Source organism: Haematobia irritans, chromosome 4 (assembly GCF_050003625.1).
Source record: "Haematobia irritans isolate KBUSLIRL chromosome 4, ASM5000362v1, whole genome shotgun sequence".
In the NCBI taxonomy this organism is placed as follows: domain Eukaryota; kingdom Metazoa; phylum Arthropoda; class Insecta; order Diptera; family Muscidae; genus Haematobia; species Haematobia irritans.
The window spans coordinates 7,289,719-7,312,972 of NC_134400.1; the positions used below are offsets into that span (position 1 = coordinate 7,289,719).

The window sequence follows — 23,254 nt, forward strand, 5'->3', positions numbered from 1 at the left end:
TTTTGTTTACTAGCCCCATTTCCCTCCCACACTAATTCATTTGCTCACCACATATCTCTTTTATTTTTATCAGGCCAAGCTTTCGTGCTCTGTCAATTTTGCGGAATGCTCTTCATGATAATTCTTTGTTATTATGATAATAGTGTGCTCGGCTATAAGACTCTTTTGTGTTGTTATTTTATAATGGGCGATGATGAAGATAATGATGATGTTGTTGCTAGTTCATTAAGTATAGAGTAGAAGAGAAGAGTAATGGTTGGAGCTCTCACACACACACATACTACTATATAGATACGAATTGCAATAGCAACAACACTAGAGAATAACAAATTTGAGCCACACACAAAAGTGTTTTCTTTGAATATCAGCAAATTAGTACATAGTACAACGGGAAACCAAGCAGACCGGTGTGGATATTTTTTCCGTTTGAAAAATATTCTTAAATTTTCTTCTCTCTCACACGTGAGATAAATAAATGCAACTTTTTGTTTTGGAAATATCAAATAAATTTACAACAAAATATTGTGAAAATAAATTTGTTTAATAAGGAAATTTCCAATAAGAAAATTTTTCCATAAAAAGGAAAATACAAAAATTGTGAAATCAATTTGCAAAGCAATAGTGTGTGGAACTCAACTCAAGTGAAATATTTGGATACCTTTGATCGTGCAAATTATAAAACAGAATTTCAATTTTTCAATTAGAAATATTATATGCAAAAAAAGAATAATTGTGAAATTCAATAATATAAATTTATATTAAATTATGATGATAATACAATAATAAATAATATATTTATGACAAAAACAAATCAAAAGTGCATTAATAATTTACTAAAGAATAATAAAAAAAAAATTTGCAATACTACTCAAAGTTTTTAAAACACCATAACGTTACGTTGCATGGTTCGTTTAAAAAATATATAAGAAACAATTACAATAAATTTTAACAAATTTAATAAAATTTTATTTGTGTCAAAGAAACAAATCATAAAAACATTTAAATATTCTTTGTGCCTTAAACAAAAAATTAAACGACAAAAACATTTTCTTCCAATACACCACCTCCACACCTGCCTTGTGATTAGTGGTAAATGTGCCTTCTTTTATCAACACCGAAAAATGTGAGTGCGTACTATAATTTTTATATTTCTTGTGTGTTTATGTTTGGTTGAGCCAATAGCAAACAATGACGAAATTAATTATGTGTACCTCCTTTCAAATTAAACCCTAGAAATAAAATTTAATGTTCGTGTTTTTATGTTTTATGATGGCAAGGAATTAATTCTACATTCATTTTGGTGGCAGGAATTTGACACGGAATTTGTTGTTGTTGTTTTTCTTTTTCTTGGTATACTTCAATAGCTTGCTATATTAACCACCCAATTTCACCTCACCCAGCAACAACCATATTAATTTGCACCATCCCCAACCAACTCAAACTTACACAGAGAACACACAGTGGGAGTGCATGTTTGAGTGTTGTTATTGTTGCTGGTGGCACGTGACACAGTTACACACACACACGCTGAGATAGACCGAAGCTATGCGAAAGAAAACAAATGCACAGCATTTGCATAGGCCAACACAGATCGTATAATAACAAAACAACAAAGTGCGTGAGAGGGAGACGTTTAACAGGAAATCACAGATGGTTGATTGATCAGGGCTGCCATATGGTTTTTGCAAGTATATTTGTGTGTTTAAAATGGCATAATCTAAATATTAGATTGTAAAACCAAAATGCAATAAATTGGCACGTGAATAGCTCTAATAAATTAATCATTCCATTTGTAGCACAACGAACTATTTATTTTCGACAATAAAAATATATATGAGTGTGTATGTAGTACAGTATGTAAGAGATATAGGCCACGGTTGGCAGCATTCTGCCAAAAATGGTAAATATTTTAGTAGGTTGGTAGAATTCTTGATGTTTCGGTAGATTTTGCAAACTAAGACAAATTTTCTATACAAATAAAATTTTGACAAAATTTTTTCCACAAATAGAATTTGACAAAATTTTCTAAAAAAATAAAATGTTGACAAAATTTCTACAGAAATAAAATATTGACAAAATTTTCTACAAAAATACAATTTTGAAAAAATTTTCTCTAAAAATAAAATTTTGCCAAAATTTCTCTACAAATAGAATTTTTTCAAAATTTTCTATAAAAATAACATTTTGCCAAATTTTTCTATAGAAATATAACTTTTCTATAGAAATAAAATTGACAAAACTTTCGATAGAAATAAAATTTTGACAAAATTGTCTATAGAAATAAAATTTTGACAAAATTTTCTCTAAAAATAAAATTTTGACAAAAATTTCTCTAAAAATAGAATTTTTACAAAATATTCTATAGAAATAAAATTTTGACAAAATATTCTATAGAAATACAATTTTGACGAAATTTTCTATAGAAATAAAATTTTGACAAAATTTTCCATAAAAATAAAAGTTTGACAAAAAAATTTTAGAAATAAAAAAAATCTATAGAAAAAAATTTTCCCAAAATTTTTTATAGAAATAAAATTTTGACAAACATTTTTTAGAAATAAAATTTTGCAAACATTTTCTATAGAAATAAAATTTTCCCAAAATTTTCTATAGAAATAAAATTTTGACAAACATTTTTTAGAAATAAAAGTTTGACAAATTTTTCTATAGAAATAAAATTTTGACAAAATTTTCTATAGAAATAAAATTTTGACAAAATTTTCTATAGAAATAAAATTTTGACAAAATTTTCTATAGAAATAAAATTTTGATAAAATTTTTTTTATAGAAATAAAGTTTTGTAAATTTGTTGGTTGGTACAAAATTTTCTATAGAAATAAAATTTTCACAAAAGTTTCTATAGAAATAAAATTTTCAGCAAATTTTCTATAAAATAAAATTTTGACAAAATTTGCGATATAAATAAAATATTTACAATATTTTCTATAAAAATAAAATTTTGGCAACATTTTCTATAGAAATAAAATTTTGACAAAATTTTCTATAGAAATAAAATTTTCACTAAATTTTCTATTGAAATAAAATTTTCACAAAAATTGCTGTAGAAATGAAATTTTCACAAAATTTGCGATATAAATAAAATATTTACAATATTTTCTATAAAAATAAAATTTTGGCAACATTTTCTATAGAAATAACATTTTGACAAAATTTTCTATAGAAATAAAATTTTGACAAACTTTTCTATAGAAATAAAATTTTGACAAAATTTTCTATAGAAATAAAAATTTGACCAAATTTTTTTAGAAATAAAATTTTGCAAAAATTGTCTATAGAAATAACAAATTTTTCTATAGCAATAAAATTTTGCCAAAATTTTTTTAGAAATAAAATTTTGCAAAAATTGTCTATAGAAATAACAATTTGAAAAAAGTTTCTATAGAAATAAAATTTTACCAAAATTTTCTATAAAAATAAAATTTTGACAAAAAATTTTTGGTAATTACTAAAAAATTTTTGTCAAAATTTTATTTTTATAGAAAATTTTGGTAAAATTTTATTTCTATTTTTAGTAATTACTAAAAAATTTTTGTCAAAAATTTCCTATAAAAATAAAATTTTGACAACAAATTTTTAGTAATTACTAAAAAATTTTTGTCAAAATTTTATTTTTATAGAAAATTTTGGTAAAATTTTATTTCTATAGAAAATTTTGACAAAATTTTCTCTAGAAATAAAATTTTGACAAAATTTTCTCTAAAAATAAAATTTTGACAAAATTTTCTCTAAAAATAAAATTTTGACAAAAATTTCTCTAAAAATAGAATTTTTACAAAATTTTCTATAGAAATAAAATTTTGACATTTTCCATAAAAATAAAAGTTTGACAAAAAATTTTAGAAATAAAAAAAATCTATAGAAAAAATTTTCCCAAAATTTTTTTTAGAAATAAAATTTTGACAAACATTTTTTAGAAATAAAATTTTGCAAACATTTTCTATAGAAATAAAATTTTCCCAAAATTTTCTATAGATATAAAATTTTGACAAACATTTTTTAGAAATAAAAGTTTGACAAAATTTTCTATATAAATAAAATTTTGACAAAATTTTCTATAGAAATAAAATTTTGACAAAATTTTCTATAGAAATAAAATTTTGACAAACATTTTTTAGAAATAAAATTTTGCAAACATTTTCTATAGAAATAAAATTTTCCCAAAATTTTCTATAGAAATAAAATTTTGACAAACATTTTTTAGAAATAAAAGTTTGACAAAATTTTCTATAGAAATAAAATTTTGACAAAATTTTCTATAGAAATAAAATTTTGACAAAATTTTCTATAGAAATAAAATTTTGACAAATTTTTTTTTTATAGAAATAAAGTTTTGTAAATTTGTTGGTTGGTACAAAATTTTCTATAGAAATAAAATTATCACAAAAGTTTCTATAGAAATAAAATTTTCAGCAAATTTTCTATAAAATAAAATTTTGACAAAATTTGCGATATAAATAAAATATTTACAATATTTTCTATAAAAATAAAATTTTGGCAACATTTTCTATAGAAATAAAATTTTGACAAAATTTTCTATAGAAATAAAATTTTCACTAAATTTTCTATTGAAATAAAATTTTCACAAAATTTGCGATATAAATAAAATATTTACAATATTTTCTATAAAAATAAAATTTTGGCAACATTTTCTATAGAAATAACATTTTGACAAAATTTTCTATAGAAATAAAATTTTTCAGGGACCGTAAATAACTGTTATCCCGAAAATTTAAACTCAAAAACTCTTCATGTTAGAGTCAACTGAGACTTATACTGTCATATACCAATAGATTCATCTCGGAAAGCTCTTTCAGAATCTATGGTGATATTAAAAAAACGCTCCCAACTCCAAAGTTAACGGTTATTTTTCAACTTAAAAATAAAAGTTCATAAATAAAACTCTTTTTAGGAGTTTTATTTTTTCCTTCAGAAAATAATACTCTTTTTTGGAGTTTTATTTTATTCTTCAGAAAATAATACTCTTTTTTGGAGTTTTATTTTTTTCTTCGGAAAATAAAACTCTTTTCAGGAGTTTTATTTTTTCCGTCTCGTTTATGCTTGTTGATCAAATGCCGCTTTAAATTGCTAATATGGTCACCGTTAAAAACGCTTTTACGCAGCCGGCATACATTTGCATTATCGACTTTTTCGTAAAAATCACGAGAAGTATTATCATAATTGCGACCCATATTCATGATTATAGATTATGCAGTGTGGCAGACAAACGATGTGCTTAAACCATCAAATGAAATACTTAGTGACAATAAATTTGGCGAACATAGCAAGGCCTACTTCCAAAAATGAGTTTTATTTAAGACGGAAAAAATAAAACTCCTATAAAGAGTTTTATTTACTGAAGAAAAAAAATAAAACTCCAAAAAAGAGTATCATTTCCTGAAGGAAAAAATAAAACTCATAAAAAGAGTTTTATTTATGACGTATATACGAAAATTTAGCGAAATGCCTGTTGGTGTTTTTTTTTTTTTTTTTTGTATAGAAAATATGTTTCGCAAAAGAAAAACGCCTATAAGAAAAAATTGAAAAATATAACTTTTATAAGGAACTTAGTTTATGCCACGGCTAGTGGATTTCGGGAATTTCCTTCCTGGATGTGACGAAATTTTTTTCAGTTGGGGATTTGATGGAAAATTTATAGAAATTTGGGGATTTTTTGAAATCTTCCCTATTGAGGGACGTTCCACAGTATCACAAATTTAGCATGTGAACCAGAAATGGATGCAGGGGCACAATCGCTAATTTACACTTTACTCTGCTTGACCAAGAAATTGTTCTACTATTGTGAAATTATTTCGGTAGAGATACGCCTCTAAGCATTGACGGCTTCCTTGCGTATATTCTGACCATCAATCGATTTATTATTATTATAGAGCTTTTAAAAGACGATTTGCTTGAAATACAAATTATAAGTTCCTCATACCCATAAATTAATTTTCCGATGACGGTTTGTATCGAATGATATTTTGATTACTGGCCTACTGGTTTCTCTGGTTCTGAAAATTTGATCCTATTGAAACTCGTTAACTGAAATGGCAAAGACTTCATACCTTTGAACAAATTTGTAAATTATTAAGAATTTTTAGAGTAGAGAGTAGATGTATGAGATTAGGTCCAGGGAAAATGTTGTTTTTTTCGCCAAAAATATATATGGTCGCAGAAATTGGATACATAATTTCTGAGAATATAATGTGGTTGCGACATACATGTTACATGTTCCCCGTCCAAAAATAACATTTTGCTCTTGAAACATGTTTGAGGTGATCATATTTCTTTTCTGGGTGTAAATGATATATGACTGAAATTCACAAAGTTTTGTCCTCTTCAATATGACAATTTGTCGCTCATCTGAAGCAATACGGTTTCTTGAGGCTTATCAGCCATGACGGCCTCACTAATATTTGTGCACAGCGAGTGACAAATCAGGAAAATTCGATAGATGAGACAATAGTTGGTATCACATTGGGAGCCATGAACGGACTAGCCAAACGTTACCTCTATTTTAGCAGAGCTAAAGTTTAACTCTTCTGCTGATGGTACAATCTTTTAAAATACTTGCAAGAAACTGTTTTTGTGTCTGATAAAATTAAGTTTATCCATGTCATCATGTCGACTGACATGAAACAGTTCACGAATTGATTTGAATTGTTCTCAAATGGCCCACAAGTTTTGCACCGGAATGACCAAACGTATGAACTCCTTACGCTTTCTAAAGTCCAAAATTTCGGGTAGGGTATGAGCACAGCGATCTCTTGAAATGCTTTATTTTTCACCTATCTCTGCTGCCTGCCCAATTTAATTTCAATTTAACTGGAGAATATTAGTGAATCTTATGTACCAGATTTTCTTGGTATCTTTGCAACCATAGCTGTTCATCCCTACCTCATGCAACATCCTAATAGCCTTCTTATGGAATATAAGTTTACACTTAGCTAGAAAGATTCCACCACAATGCTAACTGATATGCTTCCCCGGTACGTTCTTGTGGTCAGGTAGCCATATTGGGTGAACATTGAACTGATTTCCGGCAGTATTTGGTCATTTTCGAAATGGGAAAAGCATTCTTTTATGCTTGCCAAATCCATGGTATTTTCTGTTCTATTTTATTTTGATTTTATGTTAAGAACTTCGTATGTTTAAAGCTGTTCAATTTAGAACTTTGCATATCATGTGTGGAGGACATTTGTTGAAGCAGTAAGGGAAAATTTTTTTCCGCACCTTTTTAATAGGGAGTTTTACCAAATTTACCATTAAAAGTTTATTCTTGGCTCCAATAACAAAAATGTATTAGGCTCTAACATTTTCAACGTATTTGGTTTCATTTGACTGACATTCACTTCCATTCGCTGTTCCGCAAAGTAGTAGACAAGTTTTCGATATTGATAAGAATTTTGTTTTGTCAAATTGTTTTGATATTTTTTTGTTCTCTTTTATACCTATATGACAATTTGGTCGCTAATGCAGAGAGAAAAAATTGGATTTTTTATGAGTCGCCCTAAAACTATGTGTGTCGAGTAATCTTTTGATTAAGATATACTTTTAGATGCAAGATTAAATTTGAAGTCCTTCTCTTGGTTTTATGAAAGTGTGGTCTAAGGAATTTTCGATTAAAGTTTATTATAGGAAACTTATATATCTCTCTTATTCGAAGAATAGGCTTCTGCTGTATGAGATCCATTCTATAATATTTAACCCTCCGTCATACACATGTTTCGATAGCCACATTCGTAACACATGAGGCCTGGCCAGACCCACTATGTATTTTAATGTATTTATATGGAAAATATGCTATTTTGTTGATATTATTACATTATTACTGTCGTATTTTCCGTCCTGATTTTTTCACACATCGATAGGTAATAAAATTTTAGGAGGGTACTTGAAGTTTCAAGGCTCTAGCTATATTATAAATGTATTTTAATTACAATTAGAATCGAAAAAAGTCTGGCCAGACTCATGTGTCTGTCCGAGGGTTAATAAACTGTAATATGTCCAGAGACGACAGTTCCTTCTATTTGGCCTGCGGAGTAATGGCTAAAATTATCAAAATCTTAAGCTGATAGCCTTAACTGGTAGTGCTTTTTGTTTTATACATTTATTATAATTACTGCTTATAGTTAAGATTTTAATAAAATAAAATAAAATAAAAAACAATCAAAAACTTACCTGTTACAAATCCTGGTTCGGTATCGTTAACCATGGTATAAATCCGAATGATCTAACTAGACGGACAATAAACTGGCGAATAATGATGCTCTTCACCGCCTCTTCAATAACTTTATGATTGTTATTAAATATATTCAGTATGTAAAGCATGTACAAATTCTCTTCATGCCATATTGCATCTATTGCTTGAAGGTGTATATGAAATCGGGTGTTACAATGGTAACACCTACTTCTGTAAAGGCCAAAATAGCACGGGCACAATGCTGTTGTCCAGTTCGCTCGTTAATATATATTTCGAAAAACTTATTGCCGATTCAAAACTAGAAATAAGAAAACCAATTGAAAAATATTAGAATTTTTGTAAAGCTTCATGGATATTGAATTATAAGATGAAGTGTAAATAAAAACTGTTAATTAATGCATTTTTTCGGGAAAAAATCTTACATGGATTTTTTCGGGAAAAAGGTGTCACGGACACTTTTTTTGAAAATGAAATCTAGCAGACACTTTTTTCATACAAGAGGTCTAACAGACACTTTTTCTGGGAAAAAAAAGTCCCACAGGCACATTTTATGGAGAAAAATTGTGAAACGTATTGGTAGATAACAATAGTTTTGGCAAATAAATCTCATATCAGACAATGTTATGTAGGTAGCAGAGCCCTATAAAATCCAAAAACTTGCACATTGGCTGTAAATCTACGATTTATGGTTGATACACAGATAAATCGCATATAAGATCGGCTGTTTTGTCAACCGGTGGCTCTACAAATTAAAATCTACTCAAACATAGCTATACACCATAATTATTTTTCCAATGTACCATCCGTTACAATCTGATAGACAGACACCTATTATTGTCTTCTCTCGCCCTACCTTACCATCGAGTAAGCAATTTTTCGTTTCGGCTTGAGGAGATATCGTCACGATGGTTCTATGGCGATTGTAGTTCTTACGCAAGTTTGACTTTTTTCGGGTGTTATCTGAGGCACATAACAACAATTATGGACTATTCATTTTCGTTTGTTAACAATTTACGTTGTACTTAACTCTTCATTAAGATTTTTTTGCCATTATTCTGGTTTTGTGTGTTTTCTCCTTGGTGGTTATTGTGGACACTGATAACATTGTAAGCTAGTGGTGGTAGTTATTGTTAAAGTTTTTCTTTTTTGATTTTTGTTTTTCGATAGTAATAGGTTTGTTTAGTTTCCCCGCTCCCCGCTATCAATAATAATGGGAGGTGTGATAAATGCTGTTAGATGATTGGGAAGGGGGCGGAGGGGGTAAGTGAAACCTTTGTGTGAACATTTGTTTAATTTTGAAAAGTGTGCTAGAAACCATTATCTGTATTTTGTTGTTGTTATTTTTGAATCACCAAAAAGGGAAGTCGCAATATTGTTACTGATTCATATCTTATAATTCTTTTGGCCTTGTTTATATCAAATTGCCCTTAATGTCATATTACATTTATGAGGTCTTGGAATTTTTGCCCAATATTTTCATAATTATTGATTGTGGAACAGCATGGTATTCAAAAAACAAACAAACCAGAAGAAAAAACTCTCATTACCACATAGGTAATATTGGAGGTAATTTAAAAATTGGAATCAATACCAAAATTCTTAAGGGAAGGTCAAAATCTTTGGATCCAGTTAAACTTGTATTGTTAGTATGAAATAATACGAAACATTTTTAAAGAAATTAAATTATTTTTCATGTTAGCCTGATACCGAAACAGGCAATTAACGTCCCAATGCATGATATCTTTAATTTTACAACAATTATTCGACCTTAATGGGCAATTTTAGATTAAGGAACTTTTTATACCCTGTTCCACAGTGTGGAACAGGGTATTATAAGTTAGTGCATATGTTTGCAACACCCAGAAGGAGACGAGATAGACACATGGTGTCTTTGGCAAAAATGCTCCGGGTGGGCTATTGAGTCGATATAGCCATGCCCGTCTGTCCGTGAACACATTTTTGTAATCAAAGTCTAGGTCGCAGTTTTAGTCCAATCGACTTCAAATTTGGCACAAGCATGTGTTTTGGTTCAGAATAGATCCCTATTGATTTTGGAATAAATCGGTTCAGATTTAGATATAGCTCCCATATATATTTCGCCCGATATGGACTTATATGGCCCCAGAAGCCAGAGTTTTACCCCAATTTGGTTGAAATTTTGCACAGGGAGTAGAATTAGCATTGTAGCTATGCATGCCAAATTTGGTTGAAATCGGTTCAGATTTAGATATAGCTCCCATATATATATTTCGCCCGATATGGACTTATATGGCCCCAGAAGCCAGAGTTTTACCCCAATTTGGTTGAAATTTTGCACAGGGAGTAGAATTAGCATTGTAGCTATGCATGCCAAATTTGGTTGAAATCGGTTCAGATTTAGATATATCTCCCATATATAGCTTTCGCCCGATTTACACTCATATGACCACAGAGGCCAATTTTTAACTCCGATTTCGTTGAAATTTTGCACAGGGAGTAGAACTAGCATTGTTGGTATGCGTGCTAAATTTGGTTGAAATCGGTTCAGATTTAGATATAGCCCCCATATATATGTTTTTCTGATTTCGACAAAAATGGTCAAAATACCAACATTTTCCTTGTAAAATCGCCACTGCTTAGTCGAAAAGCTGTAAAAATTACTCTAATTTTCCTAAACTTCTAATATATATATATCGAGCGATAAATCATAGATAAACTTTTTTGAAGTTTCCTTAAAATTGCTTCAGATTTAAACGTTTCCCATATTTTTTTACTAACATTGTGTTCCAGCCTAGTGCATTAGTCGACTTAAATTTTGAGTCTATAGATTTTGTAGAAGTCTATCAAATTCTTCCAGATCGAGTGATATTTAAATGTATGTATTTGGGACAAACCTTTTATATAGCCCCCAACACGGATGTGATATGGTAACGAAAATTTAGATCTACAAAGTGGTGCAGGGTATAATATAGTCGGCCCCGCCCGACTTTAGACTTTCCTTACTTGTTATTAATGAGTCATTGAATTTTTTTACCAAAATTTTATTTCTATAGAAAGTTGTGTCAAAATTTTATTTCTATAGAAAATTTTCTCAAAATTGTTGTCCTATACATTTTGTCAAAATTTTATTTCTATAGAAAATTTTATTTCTACAGAGAATTTTGTAAAAATTTTATTTCTATAGAAAATTTTGTCAAAATTTGGATCCAGGTAAAATTGTATTGTTAGTATGAAATAATACGAAACATTTTTAAAGAAATTAAATTATTGAAATTTTTTATCAAAATTTTATTTCTATCAACATTTTATTTCAATATAAAATTTTGTCAAAATTTTATTTCTATAGAAAGTTGTGTCAAAATTTTATTTCTATAGACAATTTTGTCAAAATATTTTTTCTATAGAAAATTTTCGTAAAATTTTATTTCTATAGAAAATTTTCTCAAAATTGTTGTCCTATACATTTTGTCAAAATTTTCTTTCTATAAAAGATGTTGTTAAAATTTTATTTCTACAGAGAATTTTGTCAAAATTTTATTTCTATAAAAAATTTTGTCAAAATTTGGATCCAGGTAAACTTGTATTGTTAGTATGAAATAATACGAAACATTTTTAAATAAATTAAATTATTGAAATTTTTATCAAAATTTTATTTCTATCAACATTTTATTTCAATACATTTTATTTAATCATTTAATCACAAAATTTTGTCAAAATTTTATTTCTATAGAATTTTGTCAAAATTTTATTTCTTTAGAAAATTTTCTCAAAATTTTATTTGTATAAAAATTTTTGTCAAAATTTTATTTCTATAGAAAAATTTTTCGAAATTTTATTTCTATAGAATTTTTTTTTTTCAAAACTTTATTTCTGTAGAAAAATTTTATCAAATTGTAATTCTATCCTAGCAATACTTCAGCAGTAAGAGTTTAGTTGCGCTTTTTGGTATGCACTGCCTGCATCCATACTGCATCAATCGATGGCAATAACGTAAACGAGTAATCAAACTAGTTTATGATCATTTGTTTACGATATTGCAACCAATTTATGCAGTATAGATGCATGAAAGGTAGTGCTGTTTTCCTTGACGCCAGCAATAATATACGCAAGATTATATATCACTTCTGAGCAATATTTCTATTAAAATGAGCAATTAGATCAGCACTATGTAGAAGCTGCACTAAATCGGGACATCGCCCACAAAAAACAGCGCTGATTCGGTTGTTTTGTAAGCAGTTGGTACTGCCTCTCTCCCTTACAATCCTGTTGAAATAGTGCTCCATTTGTTGCTGGGATGGAAAGTTTTATCAAAATTTTATTTCTATGGAAAATTCTATCAAAAATTTTTTATCAGAAAGTTTTGTCAAAAGTTTATTTCTATAACAAAAATTTGTCATTTTTTTATAGAAAAAAATTTTGTCCGAAGTTTATTTCTATAGAAATTTTTGTGAAAGTTTTATTTCAATAGAAAAATTTTGTCAAAATTTTATTTCTCTAGAAAATTTTGTCAACATTTTATTTCTCTAGAAAAATTTCTCAAAATTTTATTTCTATAGAAAATTTTCTCAATATTTTATTTCTATAGAAAATTTTCTCAAAATTTTATTTCTATAGAAAATTTTATCAATTTTTTCAATAGAAAATTTTGTCAAAATTTTATTTCTGTAGAGAATTGTGTCACCTTCACTGAATAAAATGAGTTGCAAAAAATATTTGGTTCGAGTTTAGTTTTAAAATTTTTTAAGAAATTTTCTCCATCTCAACGAGTTTCGTTTTATATATGAACTAATTTAATTAATTTTAATTTAGTGACTTTTCATTAATCATTAAATTGAAAACAACATTTTTGTATGCGGTTAAATTTTCAAGTTAATGTTAAACACCCACAATATTTGAAGTTTTAATTTGAAAGTCATTAACCCTTTAGAACGTTCTTATATAATTTTATAGCAAATCAAATTTCCGTTCAAAATCAAGAACAGAACATTCCAAGAATTATCACAAATTGATTAATTCACCTTTTACTATTACCTTAACAACATCCATATAAAATAATCTCCAAAATTGCCATTAATCATTTTAATTGACATTTTAAGAAGAAAACAAAAAAACAAAAAAGTATAGAGAAAAGAACGTTGAGAATGAGTGAGCTGACAAATATGAAGTTAACAAACCGCATCATCTTACTGTGTGAAAAATTATCATTTGAGTGGAGGCGGTATTGACCGATTTAAGGAATTGGATAAGCCTTTGGAAATTGGATATGGATGAATTATTTTGCCAATCTCAAATTGTAAATTAGTCTCAGTTTGTTATTGCCTCACCTAATTGCTCTTTCCTACTTGTGTACTTTGACCTATGACAAAGAATTATTTAATTTTACATGATTACCTTGTCACCTACCATCATGTCTTAAAAATAGATCAGGTTACAAGCCTTTGAAGAGAGAGAGCATTGGCTTTTAAAGGTCATGTCTGCAAAGTTATGGTTATTTCCTAGTTTAGGCGTCAATTTGACTGACCACACACGCACACTACCCTCTAAAGTTTCCAAACTTTTGCTTAATCATATTATGAAATATTTTCTGCCATAAAACTAGAATAAAAACAAACAATCGCTGCTTTATTTCTTCATAAAAAAAAATTTAATTAAAAAATAGAGCGATGCGTGTGTCCTCATTGTGGGCATTCATGCAAGAAGTCACCACACAAAAGTGTCAATTACCATGACAAGACAAATACTAGAGTTCATAAATTCCCATGACCTTGTCCAAGAAAATAATAAGGAGACGCGAAAATACAGAATTTTATAGAAACAATTTTTGTTGTTAATACTTTAAATATAGGGAGAGAGGAGAGGGAGAATGAAATTTTATATTTGTCAGTGTTAAAAAAAATGAGAATTTTTTTAAAGTGGTGGCTTTGTGATGTACTATACTCTATGTTAATTAGATGAATGTGGGTTCTGAAATCCGGAAGCGTATAGGGAAAACTTTCTATAGAAATAAAATTTTTACAAAATTTTCTATAGAAATAAAATTTTGAAAAAATTTTCTATAGAAATAAAATTATGACAAATTTTGAGAAAATTTTCTATATAAATAAAACTTTGAGAAAATTTTCTATAGAAATAAAAATTTGACAAAAATTTTAATAGAAATAAAATTTTGAGAAAATTTTCTACAGAAATAAAATTTTGAGAAAATTTTCTATAGAAATAAAATTTTGAGAAAATTTTCTATAGATATAAAATATGACAAAAATTTTTATAGAAATAAAATTTTGACAAAATTTTCTAGAGAAATAAATTTTCTACAGAAATAAAATTTTGACAAAATTTTCTAGAGAAATAAATTTTCTACAGAAATAAAATTTTGACAACATTTTCTATAGAAAATTAAATTTTGACAATTTTTTTTTTTTTTTAGAAAAAAAATTTTGACAAAATTTTCTATAGAAATAAAATTTTGGCAAATTTTTCTATAGAAATAAAATTTTGACATAATTTTCTATAGAGAAGTAAATTTTGACAAAGTTTTCTATAGAAATAAAATGTTAACACAATTTTCTATAGAAATAAAATTTTGACAAAAATTTTTATAGAAATAAAATTTTGACAAAATTTTCTATAGAAATATAATTGGTTGCAATAACGTAAACGAATGATCATAAACTAGTTTGATTACTCGTTTACGTTATTGCCACCGATTCATGCAGTATAGATGCACTGCCTACTTTATTGTATTCCAAAAAAGCGCAACTAAACTCTTCGCAGCAAAAAATACTTCAGCAGTAAGAGTATAGTTGCGCTGTTTCGTATACAATAAAGTAGCCAGTGCATCCACACTGCATGAATCGGCGGCAATAACGTAAACGAGTAATCAAACTAGTTTATGATCATTCGTTTACGTTATTGCAACCAATTCATGCCGTATAGATGCATGGAAGGTAGTGCTGTTTTCCTTCACGCCAACAACGCTATATTCGCGATTTTATATCACCTCTGAGCAATATTTCTATTAAAATGAGCAATTATATCAGCGCTATGTAGAAGCTGCTCTAAATCGGGACATCGCCCACAAAAATCAGCGCTGATTCGGTTCTTTTGTAAGCAGTTGGTACTGCCTCTCTCCCTAACAAACCTGCTGAAATAAAGGGTGATACGGTCAAAATTTGGTCAAGGGAAAACGCGTGTAAATCGGTGAAATCGTTTATTTAAAAAATCAAATTAAATTTCTTTCTCAAGTTCAATTAGTATAAAATTCAGGAAAAATATTCAGTTAGGTTTTCGCTTTTCCAAATCCGAATTGCCGGCCCTCACGCTTGACACCTGCCATCAGATTTTGTACAGCCACCTTGACCACCTTCTTCGCCGCAGAAAGCCAGTTTGCCTTGAACTGCTGCTCGTCCTTAGCAGTTTTTTGGTCTTCTTTAGGTTCCGCTTGACAATAGCCCAGTATTTCTCAATTGGGCGGAGCTCTGGCGTGTTGGGAGGGTTCTTGTCCTTGGGAACCACCTGCACGTTGTTGGCGGCATACCACTCCATGGCCTTTTTACCGTAATGGCAAGATGCCAAATCCGGCCAAAACAGTACGGAACAACCGTGTTTCTTCAGGAAAGGCAGCAGACGTTTATTCCAACACTCTTTCACGTAAATTTCTTGGTTGACAGTCCCGGAAGCTATGAAAATGCTGCTTTTCAAGCCACAGGTACAGATGGCTTACCAAACCAGATATTTCTTTGCGAACTTTGACAGTTTTATGTGCTTGAAAATATCTGCTACCTTTCCCCTTCCTTTTGCCGTATAAAACTCCTGTCCCGGAAGCTGCTTGTAGTCGGCTTTGACGTAGGTTTCATCGTCCATTACCACGCAGTCAAACTTCGTCAGCATCGTAATGTACAGCCTCCGGGATCGCGCTTTGGCCGTCGTATTTTGTTTATCATCGCGATTTGGAGTCACTACCTTCTTGTAAATCGATAGTCCGGCTCGTTTTTTGGCTCGATGCACGGTTGTAGACGATACACCCAGCTTATTTGCGGCATCTCGGAGAGAGAGGTTAGGGTTTCGCTTGAAACTACCGGCAACTCTCTTTGTCGTCTTAGCGGCTTCCGGTTTTCGATTTCCCCCCGATCCAGACTTCCTGGCTGTCGACAAACGTTCCCCAAACACTTTAATTACATTTGTAACGGTTGATTTGGCAACTTTTAGTGATTTTGCCAGTTTTGCGTGCGAGTAGCTCGGATTTTCGCGATGCGCGAGCAAAATTTTGATACGCTGCTCTTCTTGCTTGGACGGCATTTTGACAACTGAAGAGTGAATTCCAAAATCAAAAGAGGAGCAACATTCTACACACACACCTTCAAAATGAGGGGTGTTCAGGTTTTTTAAATGCAAAATTGAAAGAAATACGTCAAGTTTATATTGACCAAATTTTGACCGTATCACCCTTTAGTACCCCATTTTTTGCTGGGTTACTGCTGAAGTATTTTTTGCTGGGATAGAATTACAATTTTGATAATTTTTTTCTACAGAAATAAAGTTTTGAAAGAAAAAAATTCTATAGAAAGAAAATTTTGACAACATTTTCTATACAAAAAAAATTTTGAGAAAATTTTCTATAGAAAGAAAAATTTGACAAAATTTTCTATAGAAAGAAAATTTTGAGAAAATTTTCTATAGAAATAAAATTTTGACAAAATTTTCTATAGAAACAAAATTTTAACAAAATTTTCTATAGAAATAAAACTTTGACAAAACTTTCTATAAAAAAAAATTTGGAAATAAAATTTTGATAAAATTTTCTATAGAAATAAAATTTTGAAAAAAATTTCTAAAGAAATAACATTTTGACAAAATTTTGCATAAAAATAAAATTTTGACAAAATTTTCTAAATAAATACAATTTTGACCAAATTTTTCTTACAAATAAAATTTTGAAAGAATTTCTATAGAAATAAAATTTTGACAAAATTTCCTACAGAAATAAAATGTTGACAAAATTTTCTATAGAAACAAAATTTTGATAAATATTTTCTTAAGAAATAAAAATGTTGTGACGAAACTGTCAATAGGATAGGAAATAGAATAGAAATAAAGTTTTATCAAATTTCTTTATACAAAAAAATAAATAAATTTCCTATAAATTCAATATTAAGTCAATATCTTTAAAAATGTTAAGCCATACTATACGTTGCTAAAAAGTTTGAAATAGTTTGTTCCATTGGGTTTAAGCCTTTTCCCTACCACACTTCACTCACTTAACTTTCTTCATTATTTCGCAAATCGTACTCTACGACTAGTCAAGAAATTTACAATTTTTTTGTGTTTTTGCTTTACATTAGCGTCGATTTTGCCCCCCATATTTCTTCAACATAAGTTTTGTTTAATGAAGCGATAACCATAAAATCAATAAAGTTGACGACTAAAATGAGAATAAAAAAACGATGCGCATAAATCGAATTTGTAACGAAAATTGGAAGGCAGTTGTTAATTGAGTCAGTTTGGTTATGACTGGGAAATGTTTGTGGAAGTAATTAGAGGCAAGTGCTTTCTCTGGTATGCCGAAGTGTTCATTCGTTCATTCATTCATTTTTTGCTGAGCTTCCTTCCGTGATAGGAACAAAGAGAGCCAGCCAACATTATTTCATATTCAATTCAATTTTCCAATAATGAGTTTGTAGAAATTACAAATTGACACAGATCAATTTTAGGGTAGGCTATTGAAGGAGCGAGAAATAGTGGGAAGAGGAGGGTATAGCAATTGGATGACATTTTTTTTTTGTTTTTCATTTTGGTAATGGCAGAGGAAATGTTAAAAATGACATTTGAAAATTTTTCATTATTTGAGAAAAAAGAATCTTCCACAAACTGTGACACTTGTCCCAACATAAAACGGAATTTAGATTGTGGCCAGGCACATGGTGGAAAAGAGGAAGATGCCTTTGACGCTGCTAAGTGTTATACACTCAAATTCCCTGCAATCAAAAGATAATTTAATCAAATTTACTTAAGTGTTGAATGAATGAAGACCATATGATGGAGATAGATGGGTATATGGGAACAGAAATGGAAATTCTATGGCCTTTGTATTGAAAAAGGGTGAAGGTTAGAAATTTTCAATGTTTTCTGCCAGTAAAATTTTAAATTTCTTTTAACAATCTTATATATAGAACATCATGGATCTTCATCTAATCCTAATTACGGATATTTTTAATATGTGTGAACATAAATTTCGAATTTAGTTAGATCTGGCACAAATCATGTTATTAGTTGAGCTCAGTTAATTAGATTAAACAGACTTAAACAGAGTTATTTCTGTGTTAACCAATAAGATTTTTACACCATCCACCATGTAACACATCGAAATATTGGTCTTATACACGAACTTGTAGAATTCTACCGAAATTTGTTTACTGTTTGGTAGATTGGTATAATTCTTGTTTTTGGTAGATTTTGCAAAATATTCCTCTCCAACTAAGAAGTACTTAACAAATTCTTAATAGAATTTAAATTTTGACAAAATTTTCTATAGAAATAAAATATTGACAAAATTTTCTATAGAAATGAAATGTTGAGAAAATGTTGTACAGAAATGAAATTGTGAGAAAATTTTCAATAGAAATAAAATTTTAAGAAAATTTTCTACACAAATATAATTTTGACAACATTTTCTATAGAAATAAAATTTTGACAACATTTTCTATAGAATTGAAATATTGAGAAAATTTTCTATAGAAACAAAACTTTGACAAAATTTTCTATAGAACTAAAATTTTAACAAAATTTTCTATAGAAATAAAAATTTGACAAAATGTTCTAAACAAATAAAATTTTGATAAAAAATTTTACAGAAATGCAGTTTTGACAAAATTTTCTATAGAAAAACAATTTTGACAATATTTTCTATAGAAATAAAATTTTGAGAAAAATTTTTATAGAAATAAAATTTTGAGAAAATTTTCTATAGAAATAATTTTGACAATATTTTCTATAGAAAATTTTTCTATAGAATTGAAATTTTGAGAAAATTTTCTATAAAAATGAAATTTTCACAAAATATTATAGAAATAAATTTTTGAGAACATTTTCTATAAAAATGAAATATTGACAATATTTTCTACAGGAATAAAATTTTAAGAAAAATTTCAATAGAAATGAAACTTTGAGAAAATTTGTTATAGAAATAAAATTTTGACAAAATTTTCTACAGAAATAAAATTTTCTATATAAATAAAATTTTGACAAAAATTTTCTATATAAATAAAATTTTGACAAAAATTTTTATAGAAATAAAATTTTGACAAAATTTTCTATAGAAATAAAATTTTGACAAAATTTTCTATAGAAATAAAATTTTTTTTAGGATAAAAATTTTCATAAAATTTTCACAAAATGTTCAATAGAAGCAAAATTGTTACTAAATTTTTTATAGAAATAAAATTCTGACAAAATTTTATACAGAAATAATATTTTGACAAAATTTTCTATAGAAGTACAATTTTCACAAAATGTTCAATAGAAGCAAAACTGTCACAAAATTTTTTATAGAAATAAAATTTAGACAAAATTTTCTATAGAAATAAAATTTTTACAAAATTTTCTATAGAACTGAAATATTGAGAAAATTTTCTATTGAAATAAAACCTTGACAAAATTTTCTATAGAAATAAAATTTTAACAAAATTTTCTATAGAAATAAAAATTTGACAAACCTTCCTATAGAAATGAAATTTGGACAAAATTTTCTACAAAAAAAAAATGTGACAAAAATTTTGAAAAAATTTTCTAAACAAATAAAATTTTGATAAAAATTTCTACAGAAATGCAGTTTTGACAAAATTTTCTATAGAAAAACAATTTTAACAACATTTTCTATAGAAATAAAATTTTGAGAAAATTTTTTATAAAAATAAAATTTTGAGAAAATTTTCTATAGAAATATTTGACAATATTTTCTATAGAAATAAAATTTTGAGAAAATTTTCTACAGAGATGAAATTTTGAGAAAATTTTCTATTGAAATGAAATTTTGAGAAAATTTTCTATAGAAAAAAATTTTATAGAACATTTTCTATAAAAATGAAATATTGATAATATTTTCTATAGAAATAAAATTTTAAGAAAAATTTCAATAGAAATGAAATTTTGAGAAAATTTGCTATAGAAATAAAATTTTGACAATATTTTCTACAGAAACAAAATTTTCTATATAAATAAAATTTTGACAAAAATTTGTATAGAAATAAAATTTTGATAATATAGAAGAAAAATTTTCATAAAATTTTCACAAAATTTTTTATAGAAATAAAATTTTGACAAAATTTTATATAGAAATATTATTTTGACAAAATAAAAGTTTGACAATATAGAAGAAAAATTTTCATAAAATTTTCACAAAATTTTTTATAGAAATAAAATTTTGACAAAATTTTATATAGAAATATTATTTTGACAAAATTTTCTATAGAAATAAAATTTTCACAAAATGTTCAATAGAAGCAAAATTGTCACAAAATTTTTTATAGAAATAAAATTTTGACAAAATTTTCTATAAACATTAAAATTTTACATATTATTCTGTAGAAATGAAATTTTTCTATAGAAATAAAATTTTGAGAAAATTTTCTATAGAAATAATATTTTGAGAAAATTTTCTATAGAACTGAAAGTTTTACATATTTTTCTGTAGAAATAAAATTTTGAAAAAATTGTCTATAGAATTGAAAGTTTTACATATTTGTCTGTAGAAATAAAATTTTCTATAGAAATAAAATTTTGACAAACATTTGTATAGAACAAAATGTTGACAAAATTTTCTATAGAAATAATACTTTGTCAAAATTTTCTATAGGAGTAAAATTTTCACAAAATATTCAATAGAAACAAAATTGTCACAAAATTTTTTATAGAAATAAAATTGTCACAAAATTTTTTATAGAAATAAAATTGTGACAAAATTTTCGATAGAAATAAAATTGTGACAAAATTTTCTATAGAAATAAAATTTTGACAAAATTTTCTATAGAAATAAAATGTTGACAAAATTTTCTATAGAAATAAAATTTTGCAAAAATTTTTCTGTAGAAATACAATTTTTACAAAATTTTCTATAGAAATAAAATGTTGCTTTATTTTTGGCTCGAGTGGCAACCGTGGTCTCAGACGCCATAAAGTATATATAGTCAGGGTCGTGGTGATATTCACCAAAAAGGCCCCTGAAATCCTCGTTTATTTTTTCCTTTCCCTCCCTAGTGGTTATATTCGGAAATCAAAATTGAATTCAATTGAATATGAGAGTATCGATGAAAATGTAAACAAAATCTCAAACGATTGATACATTTTTTCCATTTATAAGAAATATGAAAAGTAATTGCCAGAATATTTGGTATATGTATGCCCAAAAGCATAAGGGGTTGAAATCTAAAACAAACATAGAAATAAAATCTCATAAAAATCACACGGGGGGAAAGGGAAAATGCATAGGGGCTTCCTCCTATTCATTTGTTGAGCACTTCAAACAAACAGAGTATTTATAATCACTTCATCGTAAAGTAATTGCGAAGTATTATGAAATAAGAAAAAAATCAGCCTAAGTAGTTGAATAAACATTGGACCCACCACAAGTGTTCGATGCGTATAGGGAACCCATCGACTAAAGATGGGTGATGTCGCTGCTGGTAAATAGTAATTATTTTTATTAATGCTATTATTTTTCATTTTTTGTTATTAATATTGAATCATTAAGATTTAAAAACTTCATCATAAACATCATCAGATTGAAAATATAGCATTTGGGAAGCCCACATCCCGGATTTACAATCTAACAAATTGGCCCTCGTTTTCTTAGGGCCTTAATAAATTATCAAAGCCAAACTTAAAATAATCTCTTTTGTGTTCCTCTGTGCTCAGTGGTCACTTTGCTGCTGGCCTTCTTTCTCCATTTATAAGCTGAAATTAATGATTTATTTTCGTAGACAAATAATAATGATGACTTTGCCAAAAAACTCATTGAGACTATGTATCCGTTACTAAATAAACAATGTAGCAAAAATTACATGAAAGAGAAAAAAATCTTAGCGTACTGCAAAGTTGTTCAACTTTTTGTTTTCGTTGTTTTTTGTTTATCATGAATTGGCAAATTCTTGGAATTTTATCCGGGAGAAATAAAAGAAGAAGTTATACCACATTGTCATTTCGTCTTCTTGTAAATGTTGTAGTGACTGTAAAACTAAGCTCTGTAGGTTTGCTATTTTTTTTTTAATCACAGAAAATTGTACTTTGTTCGCTTATACTTATTTTAAAATTCCCTTTAATTGTGAAGGAATGAGAAGTTTAAAAAAAAACTATAATGAGCTTGAAAGACGTCAACAGAATGAAAATAACAAAAGCATTAATTTTTTTGACTTTGACAGATTTACCCCTAGATCATACTCCCCCGCCCATATACAAATTGTGCAGTGGTCTCTTTATAGAATATTTATAATTTTATCTGTGAATTTCCCCTTAAATAGAAGCAATGCACCATCAGCCTAAGTCATCACTATTATCCTTTGTTTTTCTGAGGATATACCCAGAGAAGGGATATGATCACCTCAAAAAGTTTTCACGAGCAAAATGTTATTTTAGGACACAATAAATTCTTCATAAATGATAACTAATGCCTGTTGTTTTTCTTCTCTTTGCAGGATCTCATTGCCGGGTTTTAAATTACCTAACAAATTTATAAAATAAAAAGAAAAGTGAACCGAAGAATAAAAAATTAAAATAATAAACAGTTTAAGCTTAATTCATGAGGTCAAATTTTATTTATATATTTAGATAAATATTTTTGATTTTTTTTTTCAAATTGATTAATAAAATTTAAGAGCAACAAAAATTGTTTAAAATTTTAAAAGCAAAACAAAATCTTAAAAAAAAACAAAAACAAATATTAAAAATAAAGAAAATCTTAAATTGAGTTAATTCAGAATATTTTCAATAAAAAGATTTTCTTTATTTTGTTTAATATTTAGGTTAAAGTAAAGTGCTTTTAAATCGCTCAGAAAAAATTCT

At 27.5% G+C, this 23,254-nt stretch overlaps 1 long non-coding RNA gene across 1 annotated transcript; it reads left to right on the forward strand.

Annotated features, from left to right (window-relative positions):
- The first annotated feature begins 394 nt into the window (after positions 1-394).
- LOC142233819 (uncharacterized) lies at positions 395-22,996 on the forward strand. Its single transcript, XR_012721497.1, has 2 exons — positions 395-1,123; positions 22,888-22,996. It is a non-coding gene; the product is annotated as an uncharacterized LOC142233819 (long non-coding RNA).
- Positions 22,997-23,254: the final 258 nt, after the last annotated feature.